Consider the following 19,230-nt stretch of genomic DNA (forward strand, 5'->3'; position numbering starts at 1 on the left):
CCCCCTTTCAACCCTACCCCTAGGGGTGCTATTCGGGATGAACTTGACTTAAACAGCATTTTGAGTGTCATAGTTCATCTCAGTGATCCCGAAAACTATGGATACGACCCTAATATCGGTCGTTTTCGATTACTTTTACATTTCATCCTCCCCCCTTTGGGCTGGGAGGGGTATCCTGCCCCAACACTATTTGATAAAAGCAGAAATAAGTTTTAAGGAACACATCATAATCATCAGATACTGTTGGGTAGGCAACCCGCTGATCGGATTAGTTTTGCAGTTTGCTTATCTTCCTTTTTTTTCTTTTTTCTTTTTTTTTTTTTTTTTTTACCCCTTAGTACCGAACTACCAATCAGATTCGTTCAAACTACTTCATAATCCCTCTCAGATGTAACAGGAACAAACTGTAAAAATTTCAGCGAAATCGGTCCAGTAGTTTTTGAGTCTATTAATTACAAATATACTAACATCCAATTTTATATATATAGATTTACATGAATCGAAATATGATGTATGCGTCAATGATCGTAGAAAAATATTATTCATGAATTAAAATCTTCATGTTTCTTCATGTATCTTCATGTTTGTTAACATTTGCGTCTCTGTCTATAACTTCACCTCTCTAGCACCGATGACCCTCAACGCATTCTATCGGAAGTTTCAATAGCCAGCTAGGATCAATACAAATATATTTTTGTATATTTTTATCAGGAAATAAATTATAGCCGTAGAAATCAAATATGATGTATTATTTTACATTGGAAGACATAATGGGCTTTTTGGTTCTAATGAAACGATAACCGAATTATTAACATTGAGGTTTGTAACTTGGTGTTTCATTAGAGAGGTAGTTTCTTGAACTCGACCATCGTACTTTCCTCCACGTGCAATCTGTTCATGCACTGACGCAGAGGGTGTGTAAGGTTGACTGTCAAGGTTTATTATTCCGATTCGTTTGGACCTGTTTTGTTAGTCAAGTTTTACGCTAGACATTAACGATTCTATTTGATACCAGGTAAGTTGTACGGGTATTTCGGAATATTTAGCATGTTCTACGTTCATAGTGCGTAAAGGGGCGGGGCAGAGCAAGAGTCTTTTAAAAAATATTCTCTAAAATAGTTATTTTATATAGACCTGAGCCTTGCCGATAACCTCATTGGTAGAGAAATTAATTATGTAGGCCTTCCGGTTGTTGTCGAATGCGCTTAAAATATGGTAGACTACTGTTCTGCCAAGGTCAGAACTGTACTGGAATATATAAAGAGCACGTGCTCCAGGAGTATGACTTCTTTCTTGGCCTTTCGTCTTTGTCATCGGAGCATTGGATTAAACTGAGAACGACCTCATTATTTTTGGATATTTTGCAAGTAAGTGGAGGTTAATTATGAATGGTGTGTGATCAGATAAGTAGGGGCTAGTCTGAAGCAGTAATATTTAGCAGCCGTTCACAGTGGATTGTAGTTTTAGTGATTTAATATGGTGTGGAATATCCGATGTTGACCCGGCGACGAGGGTAACACTATTATGCAGTGGATCTTGCCTGCATTAATTTATTTTATTTTTACGCTCATTTATAAAAAAGTTATTTATCCTCGTCGAATTTTGTTTTGGGGACACGACAGTTTTAGTTTGTGAGCATGAGAAAAGCAGCAATGATGGGTTATTTAGATTACATTCGCTCTTACAGTGAATAGAGAAAGTGTTTCTCCGGTTCGATTGATGTATCATTCATATTTATTTAATTTTGCGGACGTTCAAATTGTGCGGAAGCTTGTAGGCCATAATTTGCTATTAAATAATGTATGTTGGAATGTCCATTCTTCTAATAAAAAAGTGCAAACTTCAATATTTTGTTTTATCACACTCTACTGCCAAGTTCACTTGGCAAGTATCTAGGCAAGTTACATTTAACTTGGTAGTAAATGTTACTCAGCAGTGTATTTTACCACCTGTTGACAGGTCTTGTATGACGGATCTCTGTATTGGTGTTTATTCTATGAACTGTTTAAAAGCTATTGCTAAACATTGAGAGTGAATATTAGAGTAAATTGTCTGTATTATTATGTAGGGAGATTTTGCTAATATCCTTGACATTTTCTTTTTGTGACAAGTTTGTTATAGGTCGGTTAGAGTATCTGTGTGTTCTCTTCTCCTACATTGTTACTGTGCTGATGTGAAATGATTTGACTTTATTTGACTTCAACATTTATTAATGACTGCTTGTTAGAAGTTAGGATTCAGTATCGCGAAAGGTTGTTCAAATTTTATTGAACATTATTTTTGTCAGTGATACGTCTGCCGAGTGCACATTCATGTGAACAAAACAGTTTTTAAAACATTGAGCTTGTTAAGTTATCAAGCTACAACATTGTACTTAAGATATTGTGGATAATATAGAAAAGACTAAAGTGTACATCATAATTCAGTTATCTGAAGGAGTGAATTTATCAAACGTGAAAGAGGAATCTGGTACACATAGCAAAAGCACTGCCAGATTGCTGAAGGCCACTGCCATTCACTCGTCAGTTGAGTTTCTGGAATTTGATTTGAAGATTTTGTGGACTGTGCTTCAGAGTATTGAAATTGTTTTTGAAATGGAAGAGGATATTTCAAAGCTTTTTATTATTTTATTTACAGTTCATGATTCTTGTAATCAGAATGCTATTACTCAGAATTGGATTGAAATCTTACTAAAAGCAGGTTGGTTACATCCATACTGAAGAAAATCATCACTGTATTCAAGATAGATTTTACAGAACTGACTGAAAGTTTTTATGTACGGGATTTACACTTGGCAGCTAAGACCACCTGCACAACCTGCCCGAAGCATGAATATCATCACTGCCTGAGTCTTACCTCCACTATAAAAATATGCATTCTAAATTGGTCATATTAAATGTGTTTTAAGCATACAGAAGTATTTAAGTAGTCTTCTGGCCATAAACGAGGGAAGTACGTGTATGGACTACATGGAATGTTAGTCCCTTGTAACAGTTTTAGTTCACCATATAACTCTGTTGTTAAAATTATTTTTCATGTTGATAACCAGCTCGTTACTGCCTGCAAAAGTTAGATATGTGAGTTTCCTTATTTTTTTGTGTACTGTATAATTTTAAAATAATTAACTAAAATTATGGGCAAGATTTTTATGAAATTTATGTTCTTAATTACCGGTACTACATTAATCTGAGATCTTCGTTGCCAGTGCTCCTGAAATACACTCATTGATTACTATGATTGACCGAGTTGGCTGTGCAGTTAAGGTCATGTAGCTGTGAGCCTGCATTCAGGTGATGTGGAATCGAATCCCTCCGTCTGTAAGGCCTGGAGATGGTTTTCTGTGGTTTCCCATTTTCACACGAGGCAAATATTGAGGCTGTACCGTAAGGCCGTTACCTGTGCTTTCTTAGCTCTTCCCCATCCTTGGGTCGATGAAAACCTTAAATGTGTTAGTGCGACATTAAACCCTTAGTTGATTACTGAAACTATGTTGGTCATTCTGATTTTGTTGTTTTTCAGTGAACTTTTTTCCACATAAGGTGTAACATTTTCGAGTAACAAGTTGCCTTATTTTTAATGTGTATAAAGATCTGTCATTTTGTTATTTCTCCTTCAAAATAAAATTCAGTGCATGAAAATAATTTCAAGGCATTGGCTTCATAATAGATCCTTGATTAAATTTTTTGAAAACCACTTTGGGGGGGGGGGGGAAGGACTGAAAGTGGCATTGAATTATTATTACGATACTGATATCACAAACACTTAAGATGTTACAGACGTAAAAATTGTTAGTTTTTAAGTTCCCACTAACTACTTTTGGCAGTTTTCGGAGACTCCAAGGTGCCGGAATTTTGTCCAGCAGGAGTTCTTTTACTTACCTGGAAATCTACTGACACGAGGCTGACTTATTTGAGTACCTTCAAATACCGTTGGACTGAACCAGGACCGAACCTGTCAAGTTGGGGTCAGGAGACCAGCGTCTCAACCATCTGAGCCACTCATCACAGGTCCTTGAGATTGGTTACATTCATATTGAAGATAATTATCACTGTAATCATAGATTTTACAGAACTGTTAAGAGTTCTTGTGTTCTAGATGTGCACCTGGCAGCCAATACTGGGCCAAGATCACACAGTTGAAGCCTAGTTTGACACTTCTGTTAAGTTAATGTTCTGCAAAATGAAATTGCAAAAATTCTTGATTTGAATTGTCATGCATTTTTTCTTAAAACTATGAATAGGCTATGTTGTAAAATTTCCGTTTAAAAAGTTTAATCTATTTCATCATTAGATCATGTGTTCATTTGCTGAGGAACATGACCTCACTTTTTAAATCACTTTTGTCAATCCCTAACGAGACTTCTCAACCCAGAGCGATCTTCAGCTCTTAACATAATCTGAAGTGCCAGAGTGGTGATCTTTGCTTGATCTATAACCATCTTCTTGCTGTTCTTACTTGTAATCTACTGCCTTTGAATTTGCCTTGCAAAAAAGTCTTTTCCAAATTCTTTTCTCCTAAAATTGTGGCCAAGGTTGCTTTCTCTAACACGGGAAGATACGACTTTTCTTGGTGCTCAGTTAATCTATAATGGAAGCATTTGTTAGTCTTCCTATCCATGGTAGGCATAGCATCCTGCCCAGTTACCACATATGGAAGGCATTGATTTGACTTTTGTCACTAGCTTTCACAGTCCAGATCTTGCAGCCATCCTAAAAGATGAACACTAAAGATTTAACCAAATGCTTCTTTGTTGTTTTTTTGCTATTGCCAGGTGTTAAAAAGTCTAACCATTGCAGTTTGATCTAGGATAATAGGCCTTTTATATCTCTTTCACATTTTCTCGTGTCACGGATGACTGACCCCCAGGCTTTATTGGCTAATAATTGAGTTTTACCAAGCTTGATAGCTGCAGTCACTTAAGTGTATCCAGTATTCGGGAGATAGTGAGTTCGAACCCCACTGTCAGCAGCCCTGAAGATGGTTTTCCATGGTTTCCCATTTTCACACCAGGAAAATGCTGGGGTTGTACCTTAAGGTCACAACCACTTCCTTCCCACTCCTAGCACTTTCCTGTTCCATCGTTGCCATAAGACCTGTCTGTGTCGGTGCGACGTAAAACAGCTTGTAAAGAAATTTAGTTACCTTTTCCTTGGGCAAGATATTTGTCATGAGAGCCATCTGATATTCCTTCAATTTGATCAAGTCCTTCTATTGTAACACAGTGGGAATTGTTTAAATTTCCTATTTTTCTAAAATCAAATACAGTTTTCATACTGTACTTCTACGTGGGACTGCGTTCTGTAGAGATGTATGCTAAAATTGCGTTATGTTCACAATGTTGTTGCATAACTTATTCTTCAAAATTCAATCTACTTCACCAAAATTTACTTGACTTACAATTGGGGATGACTATTCCACAGTGGATCAATGATATATTGACCTTGAATCCAAAGACTACAGGTTCAACCTCTGCAGAAAGCAGTCTGCTTTTTGAAGGCCAGTAGACAGTCCCTGTGACTTTTCTCGTACAATATCTGCATCTAAAAGATCCCTGGTGACACATTTGTTGTGTACCCGATAAAATTGATTAAAACTCACAAACATGTCGGTTTCACTGCCATTTAGTAAAGTCCTACAGAACGTTGAAATTGATACCCAGGTTGCCTATAAGGTGTCGGATCAAAACTACCTGCACACTGTAGCACAATAGTCACTGTCACACATAATTCTGGCACACCAGTTAACACTAAACATAATAGACTTGAATTATTTGAGTTTCTTAACAGCAAAGTCTATGCTTTAACTTCATTTTTAAATTTTATTCTTAACTAGCAGTTGTCCGCAGCTTCACTCGTGTGGATTTCATAATTCGATAAAAGTAATTGTTCCTCGGTACTGTATTAGGACATTATCAGAAAAATCCCTACTACCCCAAAAACTTTGTAAACTACGTTTGTAGTATTGCCTTTTGGGGCTAAGATGGCCATGCGACATAAAACTGTACATGTGAGAAACAGTTTATTTTTAAAGGAGATTCCAAATAGGCCTACCTATTTCCACGTGTGTAACATATTCAGTTTTTGAGATATAAGTAACCTCATAAAAAATAATTCAACTCCTTTTCACCCCCATTAAGTGCCTTTTCTGAAAACATACATGTTTCTTTATTTTTAAAGGAGATTCCAAATACCATTTTCATGTCCGTAACATCTTTATATTTTTAGACATAAGTATCCTCATACAAATAATTCAGTTACTTGTTCTATTCCTACAAAAGATGCGTTTCTTTATTTTTGAAGGAGATTCCAATTACCAACGTTCAAGTCTGGAACATCTTTAGTTTTTGAGATATAAGTACCGTCATACAAAGAATTCAACTAATTTTTCAATTCATTCAACTCCCTTAAGTGGACTTTCTGAAAACAAAAGAATAGGCCTGCGTGTTTCTTCACTTTAAAAGGAGGTTCCAAATATAGCCTAAATTTTCATGTCTGCAACATCTTAAGTGTTTGTGATATCAGTATTCTAATAAAAATAAAAATTCAGCGCCCCTTTCAGTCCTCCCCCCCCCCCCCAAGTGATTTTCCAAAAACACAAAAATACGTTTATTTTTGAAAGAGATTAAAAATGCCAATTTTCTCTTCTGTAACATATTCATTTTTTGAGGTACACTGTAAATATGTTCATTTAAAAAAATCACTCTTTTTCAGCTCCCCTTAAGTGGAATTTGTCAAAAGAAATTGTTTTTTACTTTTGCAGGAGACTCCAAATGCCAATTTTCATGTCTGTATCATGTTACATTTCTGAGATATACTGTAAATATAATCTATTTTTTTAAATATTTCACCCAGTTTGTCACTTCTCTTTACTCCCCCCCCCCCCCCCATTTAATTGGATTTTCCAAAACAAAAAAAATACCTTAAGTTTTTGAGATACAAGTATCCTTATAAATGGTACTCAAACCCTTTTTCTTCATTTTTCACCCCCATTAATGGGATTTTTCCAAAAAAAAAAAAAAATGTTTATTTTTAAAGGAGATTCCAAATACCAATTTTTATGTCTGTAAATTTTTTAGTTTTTGAGATATAGATACACTCATTTAAAAATTTCATCCCCTTTTTACCCCCTTAGCGAAGCCATATCCAAAAATCCTCCCTTAGTGAGCACCAGTGACGTGTGGTGAACATATTCATTACCCCCATTGCAAAAAAGTTTTTAAAATATAAACAATCTAGCCCCACTACTCTCTAAAAGTCAACATGACCATTTTATTGTAAGGCTGCATTTTTCGTAGAAAAGTCTACCTGAGAAAGATCAAGAATATTTTCAACTACACGCTCGCACATACTTCCAAATTGATATTCACGGCAGTGACGACACCATCATAACTTAATCTATAGCAGATTTTAAACAATGTACTTAGTTTCATCTGGTGGACACTTCGTGATAGTACAGTCATGGTTTTCACAAAAATACACTGGAACTATTTGCTTTTTACTTAAAAAGCCTAATCTAAACTAATCAGCAAAATTTAACTGGTATTTTACAGTCGTTTAAGTTTTATAGTTTCACTTGCATACTGAGTGTACATGCATCAACGACAAACGAGGGGAAATATGTCACGACATATAGGTAACGTATGTTATGTTCATGAATGCCACAGAAGTCTCGAAACCTTCAGTTATAATCCAAGAGGAACACTACAAAAATTCACTATATACCACCATCACAGACAACCGTTCGCGCTTAACTCTGTGTTCATGCTGGGCAACCTAAATATTTTTCTGCAGCTGTCGAAACACGTACTCCACACGTGCTATCAATGAATTGCTCGAAAAAACTGTATACATGCCGAAACCTAAGACTAAAATATATTCTTCTGTATTACAATTGGTGTCATATACTGGCTCTATTTTTATTAGCAAGACGTGCAAGTGGCTATACTGTTGAGATGTTATTTTTCTTGCAGTCTCTAGTGTGTGGCGCTGAAGACTTCCGAGTGTCAAGTATTAAAACTAACACCTCTTACCTAAGCTAGCTGTCCTGTCGCTGTAAATTGCTGTCGGGGGAGGGGGCACAGCTCCACCTCGAGGAAGCTTCAAGTGCGTGCATAACCTAAGCGATACTAATTTCGCAGGGGTAGCTTTCTCTCGCGCCAGCAAGAAAACACAGTGCAATTGGATTGTCGAGACAGCTGTGCTTTGCTTGGCTTAGATGTTCACAATTTTTTAAACATTATAAAAAGCATTCTAAGGAATAATTAGAAAATGTTAATACAAAGTTCTTTACCCCAGCAGCGCTGGGGTAGATGGGGTTCAGTGCATGCCACTGGTGAGCACCTACACTCGAATATAAATATATCCCCAAAATTACATTTCTTTATGTCCAGTAGTTTTGGTTCAGCGATGATAAATCAATCAGGACGTTATTTTATATAGGATGTAACAAAAATGTATGGCACAAATTGCAGGACACATTCCTCACACATAGACGAAGAAATTGTGTTATATGAACACGGGTACGGAAACACTTTGTTTCCATGTTACACCTCATTGTCTCCAACTCGTTAATCATGGAAAACATACAAGAACAGAACGTTAGAATCATGGGGCAATCTTGGTTATGTCTGGTTATGGTATCATCACAGGTGTACCACCAGTGTTTTGTTTTGTTTTACATGTCCCTGCTGTCATACGACTTACTTCATTGCTTGTTTACGGGTAACATCAACTGTTTCAGTGATCAGTACGATCTTGGCAAGCATGTATCAAAGCTCATGGAGGGCATATTGAACATTTCTTGTGAGAAAGAGTTTCATGTGGTATGCCGGTGTGTTCTGTTCTTGTGCGTTTCCCATGATTGAGTTGGAGAAATGAGGTGTAATATGGAAACAAAGCATTTTTGGACCCATGTTCATGTAACATCATTTATTTGTCTGTGTGTAATGAATGTGTCCTGCAATTTGTAGCGTACTTTTTTGTTCCACCCTGTACGAGGGTAATCCCAAAAATGTCTCCTATTGTTTTATAAATACAGAACTCTGTTCGTGTGGCTGTTGGGTCACAATATTGTGGAGTGTTTACCGTGCTCGCATATAATGCGCTGAGGCACTCAGTCTTGACTTGGCAGCCGTTGAGAATGGAGCTCACGTTGGATGTTACCGCCAAGTGCGAAGTGCTCAGTTATTCTTTTTTTATTTTTATTTTTTTATTATTATTTTTTATGCAAAAGGTACCAAACCGATTGAAATCCATCGCCAATTGATGAAAGTGTATGGTGAGTCATGCATGGATGTCAAAAATGTTCATAAATGGTGTAGAGAGTTTGCAGCCGGTTGGACTGAAATTCACGACGTACGAACAAAGGAGCGGGAGACCGTCAATTTCCGTCAAGACAGTCGTGAAGGTTGAACAAATCATGCGTGAAGATCGGTGGATCACCCTGGATTAGCTCTGCACTTTGGTTCCTGAGGTTTCCCGAAGCGCCGCTCACAACTTCCTGAACAGCATGGCGGTGAGCTGGTATGACATGGGCATACAAAAACTGTCCCAGCATCTACAAAAACGCATCGACCAAAATGGTGGTTATGTAGAAAAATAGCTAAATCTTCAAGCTGTGAAATGATGTAAACCATTGTAGAAATAAACAGGTCTATGTATTTATAAAAAAATAGAAGAGAGATTTTTATTTTCTGTTGTACAAATGTAACAAAATTATGCTGTTTCAGAAGTCCAGTCCCTGACCTACATTGTTGTAGATGTGTAACAGCATGAAGTAGGGGAACTACAGTGAGGACTTTGCTTCCCAGGACTGCTACGGCATCTGTGACTGTTGTATGGGAACTCTGAAATATGGCTAATGGGGGCTAATGTAGTAGCAAATGGTGTTTTAAGTTGTGCTCTCAGAATTGAAACCAGCTTGGGATTTGAAAAATCCAAGTACCAGACATGGCAGTTCAAGTAACTCATGTATATCATTGCCAGTAAACTGAATTTATCAGATTCTTGAAGATGCAAAAAATGACCAAAAAATTAGTATTAGGACTCTGTGTACGTGCTGTCGCATACATATGTTGGGAAGTTTTAGACCTAATGGATATACATAGACTCAGAATGTAGGTTGGAGCAAGACCAAATGGAAAGGCTCTGGTAAGAAACCTCACAGGAATGGAGGGGCAGTACTCTTACAAAAACATACAGGCATGGCTGTGGTAACAGGATTATCCAGATGAAATTGTATGTTAATACATTTCTTACCTTCTTCGCAGTTTATTACCACAAGCAGGGTGTGCCGTAAATAAAGAAGGAACGATTCTGGTTGATCTAATGAATGAAATAACAGCAAATGCCACCATTATGGGTTATAGAAAGGCCATCATTGGACCCCTGGCTATGGGAACCAGAACTGCTGAGGGAGTATATCTGGTAAACTTCTGTGTGCAAAACAACCTAAGTATACGATAGACATTCGTTCTTTTGTAGATGCAACTTATCAACCACAGTAACTTACTTCCACTAAATTGTCTTCTTTAAAGTTTTGTTTTGACTACATTACTAATTTCAGTTTGTTTTTAGGAACACTCGTTATCAGAAGATAGTAAAAAAAAAAAAAAAAAAAAAAAAAAAAAAAAAAAAAAAAAAATTAATATAGTGTCGGTGTGCAGGTAGGAACTGTAATGGACTCCAAAATAACTGACCAGCAAGCTAAAGATGTTATTGCGTGTGAATGGCCAAACGGCTACCATAGACTATTACCTTATCACAGATCTCGGTAATTTCCTTGTGCCAATGATCAAACACCATAAAATGCTAAAGATAAAGACTTGGCTATTGAAGGATAGAGAGAGAAAAAGGAAGGATTACCAAAGTAGGATCATGGCCAAAATGAGAAAGGATGGGTAGAAGAATGAAATTTGTTCAAAACTCTTAGGAAGCTTAGGAAATCTGTGGATAAACAAGTGTAGCACAGAAAGAAAGGGAAACGGTATGGTAAAATTTAAAGAAAGTGAAAGAAAGGCAGGTCCTGAAGAGGGAATTAGACTATGAACAACAGATAATTAGAAATGTGCTCTGTAACATAGAAATTGAACATCTGCTCCAGGAATGTCTATACAAGAAGCAGATTGTTAACCAACTTAGCCAACAGGAAAAAGGATAAAATTCTGGGGAGACATTACTGCCAAGGTATAAGAACTCGAGAAAATATGAAACTACTATTTAAGGTAGAATTAAAGACGTGGGCATGGGAATATCGTGGCCCTCACAACTCAGAGGACAGAGAAGGAATTGGGTAACAAATGGTGTATTTCAGAATATTGTTTAAAGGTGATGTTGACATTGACAGTGCCAGTGATTAAAAGATAGATTTAAGCCCATGGCTGAAAGCAGAGGCTGCATTGATGAGCATGCAAAATGGGAAGTCGCTCGGCTTAGATGCGATGATGAAGGCAGTCGGAACACCAGGCTTATGCTGGATTTACAGATTGCTGTTCGACATTTCGTGAGGATAGGCTGTTGAGGATCAAACCAGCCTTCGGGCTGAATACCAAACATACATAGGATTCTAGATTGGACAAAAAGTGTTATTCCTTGATTAAAAAGGGACATGGAAAAAAAAAGTTGAAAATACAGACACACAAACAACTGTTATGTAGCCTGAACCTGGTGGAAAATAAAGGAAAGAGGGGAAGATAGTTGAGCTTTTATTAGATGAATGTGTTTTCAGGATAGATCAACGCACTGTTCTTATGTTTGCTGCGAGGATGTTAATAGAAATGTTGGAAATGCGGGAATAACTGTGATGGATGATCAAAGTGATTGATTCTGGATTGAAAAAGTAAAGATGCTGTAGGCCTACTAGAATTGTTAGGCTATGTCCAAATAAGCAGTGGACAATCTGAATGGTTTTAAAAAAGGAGTCCAGCAGGAAAGTGCCTTGTTGCCAGTCTTATTTATCTACTTGTGCAGGCATTCACTGATGTCAGTTGACAAGCTTCAATGGTATTTATTTATTTCGTGTCCGAGTGTTGAGAAACTTAAAAAATATAAATAAGGTATTATATACAAATAAAACAGAATACATTTTATGTCACAAAACATGTTTCACACAATGTCTGTCCAGAAATGGGCAACAGAAATTCCCTCTTCAGTGGCTTGAATCAAGTCTTGAAGTGTACAACGAACAGGGCAGGACTGACAGTCATACAGGTGTTGGGTAGTTTGTTGCTCCCCACAATGGTTTTCCTGGGTTATTAGGTCGCTTCGGCATTTAACATGTTAACGTTTAAAGTACACTTCGGTAGCCAGTGTCGAGAAAAAATGACTCGAACTTGTGGCTGACAAAATTTTATAGCAGTGAGAAGGCTGGCTAGTGGCACCAACTCATTCCTCTCGTTCAGATGGGTGTTTTTAAGACCTGTGGAGTGTGATTCAGTGCTTTCATTCTTCTGTCTTTTGGTAGCAATCTACACTCACCAAACTCTGCTACTCTGCTAATCAGTTAGCACTCTCCTTTCGTGTTGAAACCGTTGTCATGCTTCATTATCTCCACAGCTTCTCGGTAGAGACAAGTATGACTGACACTCGGGTGGTAGCCAGAATCGTGGTTGTCTCAAATTTTCTTTCATGATGGGAGAAAGAGAGAACAAGCTTTGACACTGCAGATTTTTCTAGTTTGCATCTACAATGATGTTTATAGAACATAAGCCTGGTGTTCATGCTGTGTTTGATGGTCCCGATTTAAACCTTCCCGCACGAACAGGAGATGTAATATATGCCAGCACTGGAAAGAGAATAGTGAAGGTTCTTACCTGAGTGTTACTGCTGGAATTTTTTCTTTGTTAAGACTATCTTGGTGTTCTGATGTTTTAAAACGTAGTCGGTCCTCTGTTATCACTGGGATGTATGAAAGGAATTTCTTTCTCACATGTCTCTTCCTGTTTTGTTCTAACCATTAGCTTATAAAGCTCAGAAGCGACGGTCCACATCCTTCCGGTACCACAGCCTCTTTGCTCGTCCTCATTGTCCATTTCTGTTTAGGGTCATGGTGCAGTTCTTACAGAGATAATGTCGGTAGGTGGAGTCTACCCTACTCCAGACAGACAAATATTTTGGTAAGCATCACTTAACAAACTCAAGTGAAAATAAGTGTAGTAATTTACAGAAATTTTCATCATAGGAGCAAAAGTAGCACTTCATAGTTTTTCCTTTTCTGAAAATGTAGAGCGGTGCTCAAAGGGCGCAGTTGACACAGAACCTTTAACACACTAATCCTGTTGAAACTGTAGATACACGGTAAGACCAAAAGTTAGCGGTTGATAGTCTATGGAAGTTGAGGTATACTTTGACTACTGTACATAACTTCTGCTTTGAAACTGCCTTGTTGCAGCTCTAATGTTGAGGGAGGGAGAAAACAGCTCACTTAGAGCTCAATTGTAATTGGTTGTCTGCCATTTCCATCGAAACTATGGCCATCCAAATGTATGTTCAGTTCAGAAGCAATGCAGAAGTGATTTCTTGCAACATGAAATCCTTTCCTGAGTTGTCGCCTTTGTGCACTTCGCTGGATTCACTGCAGTCCAAACCACTTCAGCATTCACAGAATGTAAAACTGCATTTTAAGAAATATGCAGACAGCATAAGGAACTACTGATTTCCTAACACTATTGCAAGTTACAATATTCAAAGTACAATTATGAATACTTTGGAAAGAAAATGTTTTAAAAACAGAACAGCATGTATTAATAAGGGACAAAAAGGAAGAGGTTGTATAAAATAATCAACTGATGATACATAAACATACATTATAAAGCTCTCATGTTTTAACCCTATGTAAGGGTGTGGCAACTTGATTCGAAAGCATCTTGACAGTTCTACAAAATTCCCTCTTCTGAGCATGGTGGATTGTATTTTGCAAGCGCTCTTTGGTCAGGCTCTAGAGTTTGTCTGCCCGTTGCGATGGTAAAAGTCCTCTGGGTCCTCAACCATCAACTTTTCCCTCTTGAGTTTTCCCATTGCCTCTGGTCTCCTCGTAATGTATCCGAAGGATTTAAAAAAACTGTTGGTTCAGCATGGTTGACAATCTTTACACTGAGTTTTCTCAGAATTGACTCGTTGGTGCAGTGTGCCAGCCAAGTCTGTAACCCCATGTTCCAAGGCATTTTGACCTGGGGCAGCCTGCCATCTTCACAGTCAAAGTTTCTGCTGCATATGTTGTGATGGGGAAGGTGAGATTTTGAACAAATCTTAGTTTGTCTTGATGGTGATGGAGGTTTCTCTTCCAGATGCGAGTCAGTTTTGCTCTAGGGTTTCTAGCAATTGTCATTCGTCGGCGTATTTCAAGCTCGTAGTCATTAGTGTTAGTGTCAATGTAGCAGAGATATTCACCTTATTAAAGGCTTTCTTGAAATCCCTAAGAGTATATGAGTATTAGGATGTTTAACTCCCTAGCCTTGTCAATGAGTTGTTGAACATTAAATATCTGCTCACATGTTCCTTTGACTAGAACGAACCAAGTCTCCTCATCCATATTCATGGTGAGGTGGAGGGAGGGGGTCTGTAAACTCTCATTCAGTATCGTCAGCTTGACTGCTGGCATAGGAAATGAAGACCATTGTGCAATAATTCCTGCAGTCAAGAGGGAAGCCCTTCTTGAACAATGGCTTGAAGTTGGAGTGGCACCACTGCTCCAGTCAGTTCCCAGATGTTCACAACTTCTTCACTGTATGCTCCACCTCTCTGAGGATCGCTAGTTCTAGGCCTTCAACCTAGTCTCCTTGCATGAGTTGCCGTCGAATAGCCTTATGCAGTACTCCTGGAATATTTTGGCTATGCCCTTTGCATCCGTGATGACCCTGCCTTGTTCATCCCTGATTACCTTTGTCTTGACTTTGAACTCTCAAGACCCCCTGTGGGTGGGGATGGTAGAATAACCACGGTATACCCTCCCTGTTGTAAGAGGCGAGTAAAAGGGGACGCAGGGGCTCTTACGTGTGTGGATTGGCAACCACGGAGCCCTTAGCAGAGTCCTAACATTGCTTCCACTTACTTATGCTAGGCTCCTTACTTTCATCAATCCTATCCAACCTCCTTTGGTCAACTTTTGTTCTTTTCTGTTCCCGGTGTTATTAGAACACTCAAGGCCTGGGGAGTCTTTCATTGGCAGATATCTTAATTTTTTGAAGTGTAGGGGTCCCTTCCATGCTTTCTCTCTGATCAGTGTTATATAGAGGATGGTTATCCAGTTGTACCTCCTCTTAAAACATTAATCGCCACCACTACTTGAACTTTGAAGCCACGCATTTTACTTTGTCATGGATATCTTTAGAATTGTTCTCAGTTGCATGGCTCTGCAGCTCTGCACACAACTTATTGTGTTCATTTTTTTCTTTTCTTCTATAAGGGAGCCTGAACTGTCTGTTCACTTTTACCATCATCAGTTTCTGTTGCTGAGGGTCTGTGACTGAGTCAGATGCTGAGTTGTCGACTAGTGGCAAGGTCTTATGACATTGTGTTGTTGCTTCACTGTACTGCTGGGTTTGGGAATAATCTTTGCTGTTTCAGCAATCCATTTGCTACTCTCTTCTAAAATTTGCCACAGTTTTCCATTGAGATGTGGTAGGCCACTTTCTAGGAGCTTTATGAAAGGCAATTGGTTCTGGAGCAACTAACCTCTGGGATTTTATTTTGGTTTCTGGCTTGCTCAGATTGATTTTGAAGTAAGCCCAGAGAAGACAGTCACCGCATCGCATTCAGCATCTTGTCTGGTTTGGATGTCTCAGAAAGATTTAATTATTGTAATTATTAGAGAGATCCTCCGTGGCTCAGGCGGCAGCATGCTGGCCTCTCACCGCTTGGTTCCGTGGTTGAAATCCAGGTCACTCCATGTGACATTTGTGCTGGACAGAGTGGAGGCACAGGTTTTTCTCCAGGTACTCCGGTTTTGTCATATCATTCCAGCAACACTCTCCAATATCATTTAATTTCATCTATCATTCATTAATCATTGTCCCAGAAGAGTGCGACAGGCTTTGGCAGCCGGCACAATTCCTGTCCTCGCTGCTAGATGGGGCTTCATTCCATTCTTGACCCGGTCGAATGACTGGAAACAGGCCGTGGATTTTCATATTGTAATTATTAGAAGCCTCCGTGGCTAAGGCGGCAGCACGCCGGCCTCTCACCGCTTGGTTCTGTGGTTCAAATCCCGGTCACTCCATGTGAGGTTTCCGCTGGACAAAGCGGAGGCGGGACAGGTTTTTCTCCGGGTATTCTGGTTTTCTGTTATCTTTCATTCCAGCAACAGTCTCCAATATAATTTAATTTAATGTCGGTCATTAATCATTGCTCCAGAGGAGTGCGACAGGCTTCGGCAGCCGGCACAATTCCTATCCTCACCGCTAGATGGGGGTTTTATTCATTCCATTCCTGACCTGGTCAAATGACTGGAAACAGGCTGTGGATTTTCATTGTAATTAATCTAATTATTGTAATGTAACACATGTATATTTCAGTGCTTGGTTAGATGGAAGAGAAGGCCTGAAGGCCTTAATCTTGTTAAGTAATATCAGATCAGTTGGATTCAGGAGGCCAGTTAGATTGCATAGCCATAGATCTTTCCAAAGCCTTTGATAGAGTGGAACATGGAATATTATTAAAGAAATTGGATGGAATAGGATTGGACGTAAGGGTTACACGTTCGGTAAAAACATTTCTAAATTCATGGGTTCAGAAAGTCAAAGTAGGAATTAACGTATCGCAGGAAGAGAAAGTTTGGAAGGGAATTGCACAGGGTAGTATAATCGGTCCGTTACTTTTCTTAATATACGTAAATGATTTAGGGAATAATATATCATCAAAAATAAGATTGTATGCAGATGACATAATTGTTTATAGGGAAGTAAATAGGCCTACCATTGAGGATTATTCAGAATTACAAAGGGTCCTTGACAGTATCCAACAATGGGTTGAAGAGAATAACATGAAGGTTAATGGAGGCAAATCAACTGTTACATTTACAAACAGGAGTTTTAAAACTGAATTTTAATATACTTTGGATGGGGTAGTTATCCCAAAAGATGGCAAGTGCAAATACTTAGGTATAAGATTTGAAAGTAATTTGCACTGGAAGGGTCATGTGGATGACATTGTTGGGAAAGCATGCAGATCGTTACATGTCATACTGAGGCTACTTAAAGGATGCAACAATGAATTAAAAGAGAAAAGTTACTTAAGTATGGTTCGTCCATTATTGGAATATGCAAACAGTGTTTGGGATCCTCACCAAGAATACCTAATAAAAGAAATAGTATGCAGAGGAAAGCAGCAAGATTTGTAACAGGGGATTTCAGGAGAAAGAGTAGTGTATCAGAAATGTTAAAGGAAATAGCGTGGGAAACTTTAAGAGAAGGGAGAAAACTAGACTTATAGGATTATATAGAGCCTATACAGGAAAAGCAGCATGGGGAGATATCATTGAGAGGCTTCAGTTGGAAAATAATTATATCGGCAGGACTGACCACAAATATAAAATTAGAAGGAATTTTAGCCAAAGCGATTGTGGTAAATTTTCATTCATTGGGAAGGGTGTGAAGGAGTGGAACAGTTTACCAGGGGTAGTGTTTGATCCTTTTCCAAAATCTGTACAGATATTCAAAGAGAGAATAAACAGCAACAGAGAAAATGAATGAAATGTTAGAGGGCATTCGACCAGTGCAGGTTAATGTAAATAAAAAATGTGTGTGAATGAATTAATTCCATCCCCTGGTCTAAGGAGTTTTGACAGCCAAAGTAGGGGACTGCCTGTGGGGGTGAAGTACAGTGGGGACTTCGAGGGCCCTGGGACTGCTACGGTAGCTGTGAAGGCCCTTCAGGAACTCAAAGTGGTGGTAAAAGAGGCTCTGGTTAAGACGCAGCAGGTCGTTATGCTACTTAGGTTCCAGAATGGGTAAAGAAAAGAAAAAGTAAATAAATGCAATGTAAATTTTAATCTTATACCAGTTGTACAGTATCATTCGAAGTAATTCCACATACTGTATATCAGTTGACTATATTTGTAAGTAGTACAGGAGATATTATAAGTAGAATTTTGTAAACAATGTCAATTTATTAAGGATGAGCTGTGTGTTTAATAGAAAAAATTGTTAGTGTAAATTATACAATATTGTATTATAGGAAAATTTTATTCTCTTGTTAATTTAATATTTAGTGCTTGACATAATGTATTTTAGTGTACCATTTGCCACCGAGGTAGACACCTCATTTGCAAATAAAGAAATTATGATTTTGATTTGAAAACATTACGAACTACTCATTAAAGATGTTTTTCTGTCTTTCCTCAACAAAGATGTAATAGACTTTGTTCTTATATTGCCTGTTTGGGAATGTCATAGTGTTGAGGCAGCTTTTGTGATGTTTGAACATTGTATTATTTATGGACAGGCTGTTGTCGGTCATGAACTGGATCAGTTTGTTGCCTTGATCGTTGTTCCCAATCCATAGTACCCTACCATGTCCTGCAAGTGGTGGTCCTTGTGATGCTTCCAACCTTCGCATTAAAGTCTCCCAGCAAAATCGTGATCCCTTTGTATTTGAGGGCTGCCGTGGCGTTCTCTAGGCTCGTGTACAAGTCTGTAATTCTTGGTCATCTGTGTCGATGGTAGATGGGTATAGGCCTACTTGCATCAGGTGCAACTTGTGTTACGGGTGAGAATCCGTACTTGTTCATTGATGGGCCTTTAGGCTTCAGCGTTAGGAGCAAGTTGCTTTCTGAAGAGAAAAGAGATGCCATTTCATTCCGTAATATCTGTATCGGCAATAAATATCACTTGCCTTTCTGTGTTAGAAAGTGCTCACAGCCTTTACAGTGTTTCTGATAGGCCACAAATATCAGTTCCATGCTACTTTAATTTGTGTTCAACAGTGTAAAGTTTCTCTGCATGGAGCAGTCCCCTTACGTTCCATGTCACGATAACTTTGCCGTAATGGAGGTGTCCTGTATTTGCTCAATCAGTAGCAGATTTGCTGTGCAGCGCCTGATCGCCCACTGCTGCATGTCCAGTTGCCAATTTCATACCAGCCATCCTGGACTTAGACTGGTGCCAATCACTACTTGATTGCCTTTGGACAACAGTATTGTTTCTTGATGCTTCATGATGATGCTTCATGATGTGCTCATGGGAAGATAAGTTGGTTTCACCTTGTCTCCAAGATGCAATGCTATTAGACTGTTGACAAG

At 38.5% G+C, this 19,230-nt stretch overlaps 1 protein-coding gene across 2 annotated transcripts in view; it reads left to right on the forward strand.

The window, feature by feature from the left end:
* The first annotated feature begins 850 nt into the window (after window positions 1–850).
* exu (exuperantia) overlaps window positions 851–19,230 on the forward strand; it is a 98,244-nt gene continuing 79,864 nt past the window's right edge. The window contains exon 1 of one of the 2 annotated variants that reach the window (XM_067147720.1): window positions 851–1,015. The gene's annotated coding sequence lies outside the window, so the exon portion shown is untranslated. Of the gene's footprint in view, window positions 1,016–1,233; window positions 1,368–19,230 lie in introns of those variants that run through there. The other variant, XM_067147721.2, reaches the window with a different exon arrangement.

The sequence above is a fragment of the Anabrus simplex genome, chromosome 5 (assembly GCF_040414725.1).
Source record: "Anabrus simplex isolate iqAnaSimp1 chromosome 5, ASM4041472v1, whole genome shotgun sequence".
In the NCBI taxonomy this organism is placed as follows: Eukaryota; Metazoa; Arthropoda; class Insecta; order Orthoptera; family Tettigoniidae; genus Anabrus; species Anabrus simplex.